Genomic DNA, 13,268 nt, shown 5'->3' with positions numbered 1-13,268 from the left:
TTGTAAGGAGGTGGCTCTGGGTCCTTCCCAGGGTCCTGTGTCCTCTCTCCACAAGGGATCAGCTGAAGTTTCATGGAAGCACCTTGTACAATGCATCACCCTGTCCCTAAATGCTGCTGCTTTCCTGTTCACCTGTTGGGGAGGAGGGCTTTGGGGACTTCAGGGCAAAAATCATCCAAATCATTCCAGACACTCATTCTGACAATCTCCTTGCTGCCTTAAAGAGCCCTGGCTAAGCTGTGAGAGTTGTGCAGGTCATTATGACTGTCCCATACAGCTTGGCCTCTGTATCTTCCTAACACTGGTTTTAGATTGATAAAGAATTGTTCTTCAAGACAGATATCCTGAATAAAACTTTTTGGCCAGAGGAAAAAAAAAAAATTATAGTCTTCCCAGCCAGGCTTAGGTGCTTGCTGCCCCAGATTTGCTCTTGCAAACAGTTCTACCTACCACTCTGCCTTTGGGATGACAAATGACAATGAAATTGTAATGGCTACTTTAAACTGTCCCATTTTAATCTGGTAAGCACAGCATATGTAACTATACTCAGGGCTGTACTTGATGGGATACAATCTAGGAATTCAATGTTTAAATACTATAATGTGTTGACATCTTTGTTCTTATCCTTTTTTACTTAAGCAGGAGCTTTAGAAGACCTCAATCCTTGAACAAAAAAAACCTATGTATCTGTGCCTTTTTGTGTTATTGAGATAGAAGGTCTAGAGAAGTTCTTCAGTTTAAAAGAAATCATGGAATTCCTGGCTGCTCTGAGGGGTCTGAACTGGGGTTTGCTCTATTCTGTCCTTTCCAGTGCGTTGCATTAGAAGTAGAGGCAGGACAGCCAGCCTCTGGGGGAGAGGGAAATCTGCTGTCACTCCAGCAAACTCTGAGACACTCTGGGTCCTCCTACAAGCTCTTACTGGGTTCCTGAAGTTGTTTTATACTTCTAAACAGACATATCCAGCTATGTTGCAAGAAGTGAATGGCTCTTCACCCTTAACAGTCTGCCCAGATAAGGGCTGTTAGCGACCAGAGAACCTGTTTTTCAGAGTAATGAAGTAGAGCCACCAGGATTGGTGATAAGAATCCTTTTCCTAGACAGGATTCATCCCAGGAGAGCGTGGTGCACAGTAGTCAACAGCTCTAACACTGCTGCAGCAGAATAACCATTCATCTGGGGTACTTCCTGGCCTGTGAGTACAACTGAGATTTTTTTTTTTTTTTGTAGCCTTTAGGAATGGCTTTTAGATGGAGTCATTAGATGTGGTGCAAGTAATTTAATGGTAAAATTTTAGTAGCATGTGTGCATGCTGTGCTCTGTCTGAGAAAGGGATACGATCTTTATTATTGCATGGGGAGTTGAAATCCTCCTAAATGTGCCTTGCATATGTTTTTAAGAGAATTAAATTGCAGGACTGGGTTGTCCCACAGAGAATATGTCTCTGCTCAGGAAACAAATCGGGTCGTAGCGTTACACGTACCGTAGGTCTTGAGTGTGTTGAGTTTGTGCCTCTCGTGACAAGCCTGCTCAGTTATGGGCAGCTTTCTGCATAAATCTCACTACATGTGCCACCAGAGCCACATGCTTCCGTGGTTGCAGTTGCTGGGTTGTGCTGGTGTAAATTGAAGCAGGATTTGTTCATGAAAAAGAAAATGTGTGTGGTTCTAGTCAAACTCCACCCTGTTTTATACTCCTGTTCAGCTCTGGTATTCCTGCAAAGATGTGACTAACATCAGCTTTGGCTTTGCTGGAAGTTTCAGCAGAGTAAGGCTTGCCATTAGTCCCTGCAGAATTTCTGTCGCTGGTAAAAGCTGTTACACTCACGAAGGGAAAGGCATTCAGTGAGAAGCCTTTTGTGCTTCTGCTGGTTATTTTTGTTTTCTGTGATGTTCAGAGCAGCGCAGTTCACAGAATTAACTGTCCCCCTTTAATGGAATGTGAGTGTGAAGCTGCTGAAAGCAGCTGAAGGACCAGGGTAGCTGGGAAATCTGCAGCCTGCTGGCTGTGCTAACAGTGCTGAGAAACATCTGTGCTGCCAGTCTCTCAATTCCACTGGTTCTGCTTCCTTATTCAGAGCACAGCGAACACTCCAGTGTGGCTTTTTTCTTCCTCAGAGAGAGGCTGCAGTAACATTTTTCCTGGTGATTTGTGCAGATAAGGTAGTGATTCCAAGTGTATTTTGTGATGCAAGAATTGCTTTTGGAAACTTTCAGATAATTAAGTGAAGAACACAAAATTGTCTTGCTGTTTCATCAATCAGTGTAAAATGCTGCCTGTGATTAACATCTCCATTAAAAGTAATCTCTCGAACTGCTAAAAAAAAACTGTTTCAAGTGTGACACATTGGTACATTAAAGACAAAGTACTGAACAGTGCAATGTAGTGCCACAGTCAGTTTGCAGGTTTGATGGTTACAGGGTAGATCAGGCTGATGCTGAACACCAGAACCACTTTTTTTTTTCTGTAAAGAAACAAGTATATAGAAAATGGTACATTTTTTCTGATTTTAACAATTCCTATATTTGTAGATTTAGTGCAGTGGAAACTAAAGCTGTTTGTCAGACTGAAACACAGTGATGAATAATGAAATGCATACATCTGAAAGTAACATGACATTCTATCATAATTTATTAAATATTTCCAATAAACCTTTTACAGATGCATAACATCCATTAGAGGGCAGGAGTTTCAGGGTTTTTATTCCCAGGCTGGGCCCTTAATTTCTTTTTGCTTGGAATAAATCTTTTGAACTTCTCATTGTGTTATTGGCTCCAGGGGTCACTTTCTTCCTTGACACTGGTACTGTAAAGATTGCTCAGTGTCAGTCTGTGGAGCTAATTAGAGAATCAAGGTATTAGAGGAGACAGGAGTCAGGTACAAACAAGTGTTTATGCGTTGTATATTTGAACTACATGCACCTGATAGGGCTCCACAGACTGTAAACGGTGCTGAAGTGTCATCAATCACCTCTTCATGCACTGGCTGCCTACATGGGAGCATTCTTAATGGACAAAATGCTGATAGTTTGGAGAATTTAGCACAGGATGACAAAATAAATTGTGGGGCTAGTTGTTTTGAGAATCATGACAACGTTTTGTCTTATCTGAAGGCCTCATTGAGAGCCTGATGGCACCAACAGCGCAATGTCATGAATGTACTTCCAATTTTGCTCATTGGTTCATAGCAATGTGCTGAATGAGGAGCTGTGCCATCCCTTGCATTCGTTGATCTAATCAAGCAGGAGGTTTGTTTACAAAGAAAACGCAGGTGAGGCTTTGTGGAGCTGACTTGGGTAATTGATTGTCAGAGGGGACATTGCTGGCTGGAGCACCCCCCTGAGCTGTAAATGAGAGGAAACACAAGGTATTTCATACAAAAAAGCTGTGGATAACCATGGCAACAGTGTCATTTGAGCCTGCCAGGTAATGCAAACAGGGTCTGTCCCACTTTGCTTTATCACAGCCCCTGTGGTGTGAGGAGAGCAGGGGACCAGGGCACCTGTGGGGTGTGAAGGAGCTCAGGTCTGGGAAGCAAAGGAAGTGTTCCATGGTATTGCTGTTCCTTCTGCATCCAGGCTGTGAAATGGGCTGAGGGTCAGGGCTGTTTGTCCAGCAGCAGAGAGAGGGGATGTGAGTGCAGCGGAGGGAGGAGATGTGAGTGCATCACTCAGGGATGCTCAGTGCTATCCAGCCTTGAAAAGATGGCTTATCCAGAACCTGTGGGAGCAAATGTTACTGGGGAAAAGAAACCAATTTTAATATCTTGGGCAGAATTAGATGAGTAAAAGGGACTCCATTCCTCATTTGCCTGGTCTTGTTAATAAAATGTATTATCAGGAAACCTGAGGATCTCCTAGCCCGTTCACTGGCAAAAGAGCTCTCATTAAAGGCTGCAATCAATTATAGAAATGCCATGTTGAAAATTAATTTCACTGGGGGTTCACCTTCAAATTTTTTCTTTGTCCTGAAGGAGAATGGATCAGGGAAGAGTTGGGTAATGACTTTATAGAAAAGAAACAATTACAAATTAAATAATTAAGGTACAGCTCTCCTCAGATATAGGACATCTGACCAAGTCAATGGGAAGAAGCTAAACATTTTTATTTGAGTATGGGAAAAAAGAATAGTTTTGGCTACAGGCTCTATTTTCTCCCCTGCCTGTCTTGATGCACACATTTCCTCCTGCATTCAGGAACTGAAGGCTTTGGAAAACTTTCTCCTAATGTCCATAGAGTCCTGGGCTTCTCTATAATTTCAGAACTTGTCTTGTGCAAGGCGCTTCAGCCTTTGCAACATCAAACCAATGACTCCAGCTCGAGTAGAAATGTCCCACTGCATTGGTTCCAAACATTGTAAAAGGCTAACTTCAAAGTGCTTTAAAAGGGCAAATTTCTCAATAGTTGGACCTGGGAAAGGTCTGTAGGGACAGAAGAGAGAAAGGCATTTAAGAAAAGAGTTGTTAAAGCAAGATCTCAATTTCCATGTTTAGAAAAAGCCAAAATTTCAAGAGGGAATTGATCTTGAATTGTTTTGGATTAGATTTAATTTCTGATTAATCTGTTCCTTGATATCTATGCCCAGAAAAAAACATAACCCAATTCTGTTTAAATCTTTTGAGTGATATTAGAAAACAAACATTTCAATTTGATTTGAAGGAGTTAAACAATGTGGTCACACTTGAAGACACTGTATTAAAGTGCTGACAGATGTCCAGGTCCACTTTCCTCCATAATTAAAGCCCTACTTGAATAAAACCTGAAAGGTTGTTGCCAGATCTCTTCTTTCAGCCTTCTTTCATTACATTTGAGGTTTGGGTTTTGTATAAACCTTGGCAGAAACTTGAGAACCACCATGAAATCCAGACTATATTTGACAAATAGAAATGAGCAGAGCTGGGCACTTGTGGCCAAGTGCATTTTGGAGTTTTATGACTCTTTGCAATGGGGACTTCAGTCATCAGTTGTGATGTTCTTTGAAAATTAGTTTTTCTCTCTTTTTGTCCCCCCCCAGAATTAAGATGTTTGCAATCCAAAATTCAAACATTTTTATTTCTGTTGCAATATTGTACCCAAAGCTTTCAACACAAATATTTTACTTCTCATTCGTTTATTTCTTTACTCAAAACTGGGAACTTTTTGCTGTATTTGCTTCAAAGCAGTGGTTTTGAAGTAAAATCTTGGGGTTTTTTTTGTTACGGATGTTCATTCCAACAGCCTGGTCAAGCTGATATGCTTTGTTCATGACCAGATTTCACAAGGCCCCACACAGAAATCGATCTCCTCCTCTGTAACGAGAATCTATCACACTTTTTCTGCTGCATAGCTTTGTAGCAAGATCTTATCAGCCCAAGCTACACTCTTCTGTGCCCGTTATCTTCCATGAAATCCCTGGCTGAGGGTTATTGATCCTTGACTCCTGCTCCAGGGCTCCCATTTGTCTGGAGTGCTCCAGGCAGTGGAAGGGGTGGGTCAGGGGAGCTGTTCCTGAGCAGCTGTGATGCTGTGAGCTGCATTAGCTGCCTCATCCCAGCTTTTTGCACTGAGTGAAAGGTGTTTGAGATGCTTCTTTCTGTGAGTGGGGATTAGGTACCTCACCCATGCTCTGCTCCTTGGGGAATGCAGGTGGCAGAGCATCTTTGGAAGGCAAAGTTATAATCACTGGAAGTCAGGTAGAAAGCTTGAGCAGAAGTGTGTCTCAATGACTCTGTTACTGCTGAATACCCCAAGGGACAAGAGACGCAGCCAAAGCGCTGTGGCAAGGGAGGGAAAGCAGCTGAGAGCAAGCCCAGCCTTTTCCACTGATCTGAAAAATAAAATTTCAGGCATCTTTGATCTGTTTGAGAGTACACAATTCTAAAAATATTGCTGGGATGGACTGGGGGTCCTTGCTGTGATGGGGCACCAAACCACCATGGAATATCTGCAGTCTGTGATTACCTCCGTGCCACCTTTTATTGCGACTGCAGAGCCTCTGCTCTTCTGAGATGAAATTTTCCCTTGGCTGTCTCAAAAGGCTTAAGCACGAAGCAGGCTGGGCTGAACACTTTATCCTGAGGTGAACTGTGCTCTTAGGAAACGCCCTGTAATTGTACCCAACCCACGCTGGGTTTTGTCCCGTTGCAGTGATGTGTGTCTGTGTTTCAGTGTAACTGGGTGAGGGCTGTAAGGTCTGTAAAAATTGGTAATTTGACACTTGCAGTGGGGGGAGAAATGCAATTATGTAGCAGTTTTGAGAATATTATTTGCTTGCTGTCAGATATTCATCTGCTGCCTTTGAAAGAGTACTATTTCTGCTAGAAATTGTTGTGCAATATAGTTATTTCAATGCCTGTGCATTCTTAGTTCTTTAAAGAGAAGGGACATAGTCTTTTCTTACTTTCATTCATTAAAATCTTATTTCTAGTAGTGGAAGAGTAGTTAAATAGTGAACAGGTTGGGGCTATTCCCATACAGTATCACCCTGATGGCTGAATGCCTACAATACTACACATTTTCTGCAAATTCGTCCACAGGAATCTTAATGAATGAGGCTGTATCTAAAAAAACTCAGATTCCTGACTGTAAAGGGAACAAACCCAAGTGTCAGTCAATAGACATAGAAAAGAAAAGGCAAAAGGAGAGCATTAAGCAGAAGAAAATTTCAGATTTTGATCTGTAGAGAAATGGGGATGCTCCTTTGAGAAAAAGGGGTTTCCAGATCAGTGAGGCTGATGGTATGTGAGGAGGACACATGCCTTGGAAAAAGAGCAGTGCAGACATCTGGAACCCAGAAATGGGATCCAAACTGGGGAAAGAATTGAGTCTGAAGGGGCTCTGATCCCTCAATATTTGGGGTTATGGACAGGTGCTGGTAGGGAGTGCCTGAAGGCATTTCTGCAAGAAGCTGTTATGCTGAGCAATTAAATAAAAACTCAGTGTTTATTCCTAGCACATTTTAGTTAGACTTTATCTCATACTGTTGTTTTGGAAATATTTTAATGCTAAACCATGCTTGAAGTTGTTTTAAACTTAAAAACACAACTCCCCCCCCACACCAAAATGCTTGATGGCAGTGCATTACCTAAATTTACTCTTGCATGGAGCATTTTAAATTTGCTTTATTGCTGCTTCACTGCAGTTTTATTTTTAGTTAGTTCCTAGTGAGAATGAATAAATAGAAGGCCATATCCAAGATTTCTACACGTGTTATCTTAGATATAATTTCTTCTTTGCTGCTTGTAATAACTCCTAAGCAATGCTGTAGGTACTGCAGAAAATAAATAGTGCATGTTTAATTTCAGAGGAATTATGTAAATATGGCAAAATAAATAGAAAGCAGCAGAGGAAAAAAAAGTTGGTGGTTCAGATGTTGAAGGCAGGGCAGGTGAGATACTCTGGTTCTGAGCAGGGAGGCAAAGCCCAACAGCTCATCTAGAACAGGGTTTGTAGGGCATGACTTTAAAGCATCTTTTGGACCTAGGCTGAGCCTAATTCCCTGCTCTGGAGGAATGCTAAGCTGCTGTAGGGCATCCTGCAGGCTGTTCTGGTAATGCTGCTTTCTGAGGGGAGCAAACGCTCTGCAGGCGTGCCAAAGTTAGCTSTGYAAAYCTCCTCTMGGRAAAGCCAACACCCACAGCAGCCGCSGATTTAAATTCCCSATCTGAAACCTCGGATACCGCTCCCGGTTTTTTCTTTCATTTTGATTCAGGCAATCATCGTGTTGCAAATGGAAGCTGTTAAATATTTGCACAACAGGAGTATCTAAGAGGGAAGTTTTTTCCATTCTGCCCCATCTGCAAAATAAAAGCCAATCCTTACTGAGGGAGTATTTTTCTCGGCTCCTGTGAGTGAAGGGAATAATGCAAGGGATTGAGCAACCCTGTCTGTAGAGGAAGTGTTGGGAAGCTGGACAGTCTCACTGGCTTTGAAATGGTCACATCTTTCACTGCACAGCCCTCCTGACATGTGGGGTAGAATCAGCTTGAAATGCAGTGTCAGAATCATCCAGGCTTTCTCTTTTTCTGCACGCTGCTTTTGTGTCACTCGTATATCATATTTTTGCTTGGCACCATGTGGTTTTCATACTGCTGCAAATGCTTTGTGAGTGTCTGTTCTCAGTCCTTCTTTTGACTTTTTTTTTATTATTTAATTAACTTACATCTGCATGGCAAAGTTCCATTTTTGAGGTCAAACCGATTCTAGTGGTCACTTTATGGGAATTCATGAAAGAGTCTGTTGTAAGTCAAACAAAGAATTTGTTCCCTGGTACTGTGATTATGTTCTTGTTCAAAAACTTATGCAACTTTATTGACGACACTGGTCTGAATTTTCTTTACAGATGACTCAGGGCTTTGGTGTAAAACTTGTACAGAACTAATTGGATAATTTACAAACTGTTCTTCTGGAATAAACTGGAATCCCTTGGCCTTTGGGGGTTTATGCTGGGAAAATGATTTACATTGTTGTTTGTAGGGCTTCACATTAGCGTGAGTGCTGAACTTTGGTAGATGTGGAAATAGCTTTTTGAATGTTCCACTATGTGCTACAGTACTGCAGTGGGAAGCTGCTCACATCTTCTGTAAGAAATGAAAAAAAGGGGCTTTTCCACAGTGGGATTCATTGTCTTTTTTAAACCCATGTGCTGAAAATTTCTCTCTCTGCAGTGGCTGACTGGAGCAGGGGCACAGATTGCCATTTCACACTAAATGACTTGCATTTAGATGGCTGAAGGGGAGGGGATTCCTCTCTGCCTCTTCTGTTCCCAGGTGGAAGAAGGATTTCAATTGCAAAGGAAGAATGATGCTCAACAGGATAAAGAGGGGGAACATTAGGGCCTAGAGTATATTCTGGACTGATTATTGAAAGCCACAGGGATAAAATTTTGGTGATTTTAATAAGGTAATGTTCTCCTTTTAAGACTGACTTCAGCTGAGCCTGTGGAGGTCACCTTGCAGCTGGAAGATGTCTGTGGAAGGGAAATGGTGCCCTGAAGTGGAGGGAAAAGACTCTTACCTTGAATAAATGTGCAATAAGTAGGACTGGGAGTGCCCCACAACTGACTGCAGACCTTCACGTGTTCAGCAGACAGTGGAAGCTGAGCCAAGGTCTGCTCAGGTCAGGCACACATTTGAGAGGTAAATCAGGATTTAACAACGATGAAGATTGAACACCCAGCACCCCTCACTTTCTTCTGTCACAGCATGATGGAGTCTACACGTAGCCTGCTCTTTCTGTGATTTAAAATCAGCTTCCCCTGCCTCCCCTCCCTCCTCTCTGCTGTCAGCAGTGGCATTTTCCAGATCCCTTCCCAGGACTTCACTCACATTCTGAACGTGAGCAGTCCTGGCTCTCGGGCTCGCCTTGGATGGAGATGCTGTACAGTAGTCTGTTTTATTTACAGGAATGTGTCTGAAATGAGAAATGCCCTCTAGTATTTCCCTCAAAGAATAGCCTGGCTGTTGACGTGTCCTGTTCTCTGGGACACCCATGGACAGGACGTACGGATTTTTCACTGCCTTAAGTGAAAAACATTCCTGTGAATGTAAATTTTCTTCTGAAGCTCTTAGGTATACTGGGATCTGTGGTCATTTTGTGTGGTTTGGAGGGCTGCTTTGCTCTTTGCCCTCTGGAATAAGGGGCTGTGATTCATGGTGGTTCCCTGTGAGAAATGGTGATGTGTGATTTACAATGGTATTCAGCACACAACAGCTATTTCCCAAGTGTTCATTTAAGGAAAAAAACCCTAAAAGTGCGGGGGGATGCTCGTGTTGCCTGATAGGTTCACGACAGTCTCCATCATGCCCAAAATAATCTGTGGGTGCCGGTGGGAAGATCTGGAAGAGAGATGTGCAAAATTTGACAGAAGCACCCCACAAGCAGCCCAAAAATCCTTGGAAAAGCTGCAACCCTTTATGCTCCCTCCCGAAAGGGCTGAGCAGGCTGTTGGGCTTCCTTTAGCTCACCCTTCCTGGCTGTGGGGAGTGCCAGTGAAATGCAGCCCTGGCTCCCAGCAGCCGTGTTCTGAGCAGGGGTTTGATCCAGCTTTGCCTGTGGAAGCTGCAGCTCTCAGGTCAGTGAGAAACGGGAAGAACTGGCCCACACAGAGCACTCAGAATGCTTTACCTCCTGTGACTTCAGAACACATCTCCTCCTTCATTTGGATAAAACAAGGTGTTTCCTCAGGCCCATGAGTGGTTTTGCTTCTGACTGACAGATCAAATGGTTTGAGGCCTCTGGACATTGCTTGGGTGTGGGAAGAGCTATTCCACACTGATGTCTTGATGTTGCTCAGTAGTTTCATTCATCTTGTATTTCTGATAAGATTGTCTCTTTTCACTCAATCCCTTTCCCTTGGTGTGTGAGCTGGTGTCAGAATAAAAATATATAGGTGCCCTTTACTCTGTCTCCTTCCTGTGAGCTCAGTTGGTGCTCACGCCTTGCCTGAGAGAAACAGACCCCTCAGGGTGAATAAATACCTTTTTATTAAAGGGAAAAAATACTTTACTCTCCCTGATGCCAAAGGGCTGTGCTTACAACAGCAGCAGCCAGTCCCTGCCTGGTTCCCTGCCAGCACCTCCTTAGCCTAGGGTTTCCTAGAGGGAAGCTTTTGGCCTCAGTGATGTATTGCTTGCAAAAATAAAGAATTGTGGCCTTTACTGACTAGGCAAAGCAAGTTTCTCTTGTTAAGAATATTTCATTAAAACTTTATCCCCGTGCGCTGCAAACTGCTCTTGTCGTAACAGTGTCCAGATGTGTATTTAAAGTTGTCTGTATCCATTGGTTTTGATAACCTCCTTTGGCAACACACCCTCTGTGCTGAACACTGAATTCATTATCATGAGAAGCTCTGCTTCGGTGCCTGGGTCTCTCCTGGTGTGGTGTTTCCTTTGTTTTGTTTTCGGTTTTGTAGTTTTTGTTTTTAGTGATTTTTAGTGAGAGGCTCAATAAACTCAAACTTATTCCGCGTTGGCGAGGGCTTTAGAGCTACAATTCCCTGGTCGGAGACCAAATAAGTTAAAACAAACCCCATCATTTTGCCTTATCCCACTGGTGAAACTCTTGTCTGCAGGAGCTGAATTCATCCTCTTGTTYCTGCGGGTCCAGCCCCCGTTATTCCCCCTGCCTTTCCCATTCAATGCCTCCCAGCACAGCAGCACCGCTCTTCTTTCCCATGCTTTGATTGAAACTTCCTCTCATTTCAGCTGTGCCTCACCAAGAGCACTTTGTCCTGGGCAGCAAAGGACAGGCACAGCTCCTCGGTGCTGCCCTGAGAAGCCCATGCTGGGAATTCTTGTTCTTGGACAATGCCAGCCTTCCCGAGGAAGGCAGTGGGAATGGCACACGCGCGTCATCCGCGCCCTGGCGGGCGGTGGCACGGCTGGGCTGGCACGGTGGCCTTTGTTCCTGCACCCTCTGGACCTATTTGCATTCATACATGTGCTGGGAAATTGTAAGGCTTCATGAGAGCTATAACTAATAATGCTTCTCAGGAGGAGGTTCTGGGGTGGTGATGTTCTTTCCCGTTTGGGAGGTTGGTGTTTTGTCTTTTTGCTTGAGAATGCTTTACATCATCCTTGCGTTTTTGTTTTTCGTTCTTTTGAAAAGGTGTATTTTGAATTTTCAGCAGGATTTTTTCTTTATAGTGCTCTAGAGTCACAGGCACAGATAAAGCAAATATTGAATCTTCAGGTTTTAAGTTATCARCAATCTTTGGTATCTTATTTTCCTTCTYTCCCTAATGATGTACAAATCTAYAAAAAGGGCTTTTTCTGATTTTTCRCTTGTAATATTTCACTACTGGTTGCTACTGCATTTGACCACTTGTTTCATCCTGCATGTTGAGACTGTTTTCTGCCAGGGTACTGGTTTGAATGACCTGGATGCTGACATCCCTTGGTACTGACAGAGCTGGACTTAAAACCACAATCTGTCTCAGTAATAACACGTATCAGTTCCAGGGGAATCCTTAAATTGGGCAACTTTTTTATCTTCCTGTCACCTCACATCTGTGGCTTGCAGCTGTGCCAAGGGGAGCTAAGTTCAGCAAACCACATGGTTCATTCCATCCTTGTGTGTTTGGAGAAGTAGTTTCTGGGTATTCTTGAGTCCTACTCTGCTTCTCTGATTAAATCTTCCTMTTGAAAATCTATTTATTATGCAAGTGATACCCTCTTGCATGTGTTCTTGAATATTTTTCCATCATTAATTTTGAGTTTAYTTTATCCAATACCAGGCATATTGCTGAAAAGTAAATGCCTAGAGATGTAAAATAATGAATGGGAAGCTTTYRRTRGTGACTTACAGCATAAATCCTTGAWTTGAATTCTTTTTAATCTTCTCTGGCAAGGAAAGATGACATTGGATAGGAGTTACGGTTAGAATTAAGGAGTTACAGTTCTGGATTGCTTGATGCATAGACAATAAGAATTTCATAATTTCCCAGATTTCATTATTCTCCAGTCTACCATTTGTCRTTTTGAATGGATCAGCATCCTGTGGCTGATGCAGTTCTGCTCCTTGAGTTAATGTGAGTTCRAGCAGATAAGCAACACTTCAGCCATGTCAGCAGAGAGAAACAGTGATGCTGCCTGTGTCAGGCCAAGGCTCAGTGCTGCCTGCTGCAGCCTCTTGCTGTCCTGAAAACCAGACTGACCTKTCCATGGTTACTTGAAGTGCTGCCAGTGTCCAAAAATGACCAAAGTACTGGTTTCTATCTAATTCTTGTCATCACCAGMAAAGAACTGTTTTGTTACCTATGGAAAGACCACAAGTTATAGAATGGACTGACCTCAGCTGTGGTCTTGCCTGTGCCATGTGAAGTAGCTTTCTTGTTTCTTGAAGTTTTATTTCAAATGGCAGTGGAATTAAAAGTGGGTTGAAAAAAAAAAAAAAAAGAAAGAAAAAAGCTCTAATTTAGTTAAGTATTAATATTCTCTTGGTGTGATGCAGTTTATGCTGGAAATTTGGTGTCAATATTGCCAAACAGCCTGGTGGTTCCTGAAGAGCAGCCCCACAGCTGTTAAGAGGGGTTTTTCAGGCAATGTTGAGGAATGTGTCATGATGTGCAGTGTATCCCTTCTGTGGTAAAGCTGGATAATTTATACGCCTATAGAAGCCCCTCCATGAGAATCTGTGTGTTTTTAAAGGGAGCTTTATTATTCTGGTCAGGTTTTATAGAATTCTATGGGTGTTGTCCACATTTAAAATTTTATTGGTCATCATCATTGTGACTGAAAATTGAGTTTCCCTTTTATTGGTGTATAATGGTGGCTGGTATATGTCACAACACTC

General features: G+C 42.7%; 1 long non-coding RNA gene across 3 annotated transcripts in view; it reads left to right on the top strand.

Moving 5' to 3' along the window:
• Positions 1-912: 912 nt before the first annotated feature.
• Positions 913-13,268, top strand: part of LOC130578922 (uncharacterized) — a 54,935-nt gene continuing 42,579 nt past the window's right edge. For all 3 annotated transcript variants that reach the window (XR_008965929.1, XR_008965930.1, XR_008965928.1), the window contains exon 1: positions 913-1,193. This is a non-coding gene — a long non-coding RNA (uncharacterized LOC130578922). The remainder of the gene's footprint in view (positions 1,194-13,268) is intronic.

Source organism: Malurus melanocephalus, unplaced genomic scaffold (genome assembly GCF_030028575.1).
Source record: "Malurus melanocephalus ecotype Western Australia unplaced genomic scaffold, MMel_1.1 scaffold_245, whole genome shotgun sequence".
NCBI lineage: Eukaryota > Metazoa > Chordata > Aves > Passeriformes > Maluridae > Malurus > Malurus melanocephalus.
The sequence above is the reverse complement of the archived record's forward strand: the minus strand, read 5'-3'. Positions and strand labels throughout refer to the sequence as shown.